The sequence below is a fragment of the Leucopleurus acutus genome, assembly GCF_964270905.1.
Source record: "Leucopleurus acutus genome assembly, chromosome: 10".
NCBI classification, from domain to species: domain Eukaryota; kingdom Metazoa; phylum Chordata; class Mammalia; order Artiodactyla; family Delphinidae; genus Leucopleurus; species Leucopleurus acutus.
The window spans coordinates 2,581,388-2,585,896 of record NC_139153.1 but is presented as its reverse complement, the minus strand read 5'-3'; positions in this window follow the sequence as shown (position 1 = coordinate 2,585,896).

The window sequence follows — 4,509 nt, the reverse complement described above, 5'->3', positions numbered from 1 at the left end:
GCCCTGTGTTAAAGGCCAGGACTGGACCTGGTGCCGTCCGAGTTCCCCCCGGGTCTGGGCAGTCCCATGGGGTGGGCAGAGGCGAGGGGGGGCCTTGGGACAGCCAGCCCCTGGGGAGCGTTTGGAGGGCCCAGCTCAGATGGCCCAGTTACAGGGTTTTCGTCCAAGGGTCACTCAGGTGGGGCTCCTCGCATTCAGTGAGAGCAGGAGGTTCAAACGACAGGTGTTTCTTGTCCCTGGAAAGATGGATGGCAGGTGCCTGGAGTGTGGCCCACCTGGACCATCCCTCTCCTTCCCACCCACCCATCCCACACCCGGCTCCCCAGGCCTCGCAATGGCTTCCTGGGATGGGATGCAGGCAGTGCAGGGATCAGTGTCCCGAAGAAACCAGGCTCTGGTGGAGGAATGCCTCGTCCAAGGTCACAAACCAGCCTGGGTCGACCTGGGGTTTGAGTGGAGGCTGGTGTGACCCCCAGCCTGTCAGCCTGTCTTGGGGGAGGCTGGGCAGGTGGGCACAGCACACCTGGTGCCCTGAGCGGCTGTGCCCTCCCATCAGCAGGGGCCCCCTCTGTGAGGGACCAGGGACGGGCTCCACTGATCTCGGGGGGGCTGTGGACTCATGGGGTCCCTGGGGTCAAGGCTCTGGTCCAGGTGCTCAGCAGCTCTCTGAGCGCCTACCGTGCGCATGGGTCCGGGCTCGGCGCTGGAGAACAGTGATGAGCAAGACCCATCCTGCCCTGCGGGACCTCGCAGACCCTGACTTGCAATAACAGCTGTACTTCCTCATGGCTGCAGGACTCAGGCAGGGAACTCCCTACTCCGAGCATGTCGGCTCATTGAATAAATCAAGGGTGGAGGGATGGTAACACGTGTGTGCCTCGCAGTGTTGCTGGGCTGGTGCCCCTGGCGTTCACCAAGTAGCACCTCCCAACCTGCCTCCCCAACACGAAACCAGATGAGGGATCCTGGGGCCCAGAGAGGTGCAGTCTCGCCCAAGGTATCCCTGGCAGAGATGGGACCCAACCCCAGCTCCTCCCTGCCCCTGAGGCACTGTCTGCTCCTCCGTCCAGGGGTCCCGATGGTCTTAACAGGGCTCTGGGCAACAGACGGGCAGGGGGCAGTGTGTGGGCCTGGAGGCCAGTCGGGGGAGCCGGCCAGGCAGGTGGGACATCTGTGGATCCGTGGGCACTGGAGCCAGCTCTGAGCTCCAAGCCAAGAGAACCAGTCTGGGCGCTGCCGGCTCGTTACAGAAACGTTTAATAGTTTAGGAATGCGTACACTCTGGCTCTGCTAAGTCTCCATAAAGGCAACTTTTCCATGTTTTAAAAAATAGATTCGCTATAAAGATTTATATATTCATAAATAGGCAATGTGAAAAATCCCCAAATGCAATGGCATCCTTGGGCTGAGGCCCTCCCCACCCCAGCCCAGGTGCAGGCTCAGAGGTCTCTGAGGCCCCAGCCTCGGCAGCCCTCCGGGGAGAAGTAACTGCATTCAATGTGAATTAGGAATTTCCTCCAGCTTCACGCCTGCTGGGGCCTGTGTCCTTGAGCTCCACCCCCAACACCCACCCGCCCTCTGGACCGGGCCCACCTCTCTGGCTCAGGAGTCAGCATCCCTGTCCCTTGCTTGTCCCCCTCCCGGGAGTATAAAACACCAGCCTTCCTCTGGTCCTTCAGCCCAGGCCACAGACCGCCCTACTCCGCCCGATGGCTGGGACACTTCCTGGCCCTCCTGCCGGGCTTCCTCTCCTGGCCCCTGACCCCTGACCTCACCTGCTCCTGTTCTTGGGTAACTTCTAAACAAAGGAAGAGGCCCTGGGAGAGGGAAGAGGCGGGGCCGTGCTGTCTTACACACTTCCCCGTTGTCCCTTGGCCAAGTCCATCCGTCCGGGCCCATCTGACAGAGGACTTAGGCCCAGAGAGGTAGTGAGGCCCCTACCTGCCAGGGCACCCCAGAGCAGGCAGCCAGCAGCGCGCCCAGGGAGGCCCTGAGCGCTAGCATTTGGCTCTGAGACGGAGGACGGGAAGCCTCAGTAGGAAATGGCTTCAGCCCAGGACGGGAACCTCGCAGGCCAAGGGTGGGTAGGGAAGGAACGCATTCTTGCCAGGGGGTACGATGAGCAAAGGACCAGCTGGTCATCTGTGGGATTCTAAATGGCACGTATTCAAGGGCAGGGTCGGTAAGGGGGGCAGGGCAGGAAGGGGTCTGCCTGGACAGAAGCTGCTCCTGTGGGCAAGACGGTGCAAGGGAGAAGGAACGGAGCTGTGTGAGGCCTTGGACACCCGCGTGAGGATGGACATCCTGAGGGCCCGGGGGCGACTGGAAGGTGTCAGGATGGGGGGGGGGGGAACCTTTCATAGCTGCCCCCCTCACAGCAGCAGGATGGTGCCTGGGCTGGTGGAAGCCCAGGCCAAGGAGGTCAGGAGGCATCCAGGGGAGGGGATGGGGCCCATCTGGGCAGAGGGGCCAGGGGCACGGTTGTAGGGTGGGGGAGAAAGTGGGGAGCCCGAAATGACCCCTGAGTTCTAGGCTACAGCCCTGGAGCGAGGCTGCTCCGTGCGGAGGATGGGTGGCAGGAGACCCACTGGGCCTTGGGATTGTGAAAGGAGAGAGTGAAGTGCTGCTTCCTTGGTTCTGGGTGAGGAAGGGCCACCGTGAGGCCACCTCCCCTGTGCAGGGTTCCGGGCACAGGAGTAGGGGGATGGCTCACAGCCCAAGGTGGCAGGTGAGCCCCTGTCACCGGTGTTTCCTGTACCTGTGCACCCTGGATGCGGACTGCCGGATGCTGCCGGCAGCCCGGCAGGGCTCCTTCTGGAGGAGGTGAGCTGGGGGCCTCCCTCCTTCCCTAAGCCCTGTGAGGCAGCCCTGGGCCCGGGGTCAGTACCTGTGCTCGCTGGAACTGGGGCGCAGTCCCGGCCGCTGCTCCTTGCATGCACCCCACCCCCCAGAGCAGCAGGTCTGTGCAAGGCGGTCTTCGTGAGACTTCTCTCCCAGCTGGGCCTGGACTGAACACCCAGCTCTGCCCAAACATCAGTCCCCTGCAGAGAGGTCATGGGGCTGGAGGACCTCTGCCCTTGGCCTGAAGGGGGCCCCTCTCTGGGGAACCCCTCAGTGCAGGTGGAGGGGCTGGGCCCCATCCCATTAGCAGGGACAGGGGAGGGAAGCCAGGCAGCCTTCTTGCTCCCACTTCCCAGCCCACTCGGCCGACAGCGGGCTGACCCCTGCTCAGCAGCTCCTGGCCCGTCCAGGCCAGCGTCCTTCCCCTCCAGGACCAGGCTCAGCCTCCGCGGCTGGAAGGGCCAGCAGCCCTGCCTGACCCGCCTCCTGGGGCTGCCTGGCAAGGTCTGACTTCCTGCTCTGTGTCCAGGCCTGCCTGGGAGGGTGTGACGCAGACCAGGTGCTGTGATGGAAGGCAGGGAGCCCGACTGCAGCTGTGCGGCACCTCTGGGCTCTCAGGGGCCCTGGGCTGTGTCTCCCTGATGTGGCCTCGCCCATGTCTCTGAGAGCAGCTGATTTCCTGGGGCCCCACACTGGGGCGGGGGGCCTGCAGGGCTGAACTGGGCTGATGGGAGCGACTGGGATTGGCCTGGGAAGACCACCTGCTCCCCCAGTCCAGTCCCTGTGCTCCTCTGAGCTGCACCCAGAGAATGGTGCTGCTTCCAAGGGCCCCAGTGACCCTGGTCCCCTGCTGTCTAACCTCAGTGTCCAGCGTATGCAGAGACCATTAGAGTGGGTGGGCCCAGACCCAGGCCTGCCGGGGCCTTGCCTTTTCTGTGCGGGAAACTCTCTAAGCTGGTCTGGGAGCGGCGGGGGAGCTGGCACTCTGAACGTGGCACGAAGGATCTCTGCAAGTCAGGTGGGACAGGCTGGGCTCAGGGGTGCGAGCGTTTACTTTTCCCTTAAATGTCCGCACTCCTATCTCATTCCCACTAACCCCCAGCTTCCGAGAGCCAGAGCTAAAGGATTCACTGCTTTTGCAACCTGAGTGGCAAAACTTTGGGCCCCAAGCCAGCAGACGAGCGCTGTGGGCCGTGACCCACCGTTGTCCGGGTGAAAAGGAGAAGCTCCATGGAAATGGGAGAGGGAGGCCCGGCTGAGGCAGGAGCTGGCCTTGAAGGAAGGAGGGAGGTAGGGAAACCCCGGGACGAAGCTCAGGACTGAGTCTGCTGGGCCGTTGCTCCTGCACAGGAGGCCCTGGAATGCCCTGGGAGGACCCGGAGCTCCGGCCACATCCCTGGAAAGCAACACCCTGCTGCGGCCTCGTGTGAAACGGTCCTAACCAGGCAGCGTGTAGCCCGGGAGGCCCACTCCCAGCCCCTGGGCCAAGGTCCACACCGCTGGGCTCGCGCCAGTCCTGGGACGTGCCGCGTGTGGCGGGGACAGCAGCTGGCTGGCAGGAAGGGCCCCACACCCTACCCTGTGCCAACAGGGCCTCCCGTGGGAGGAATCCTGCTTCTTCCTTCCTGGAGGGCAGTGCTCCCATCAAGCATCCAGGCCACAGGCGGG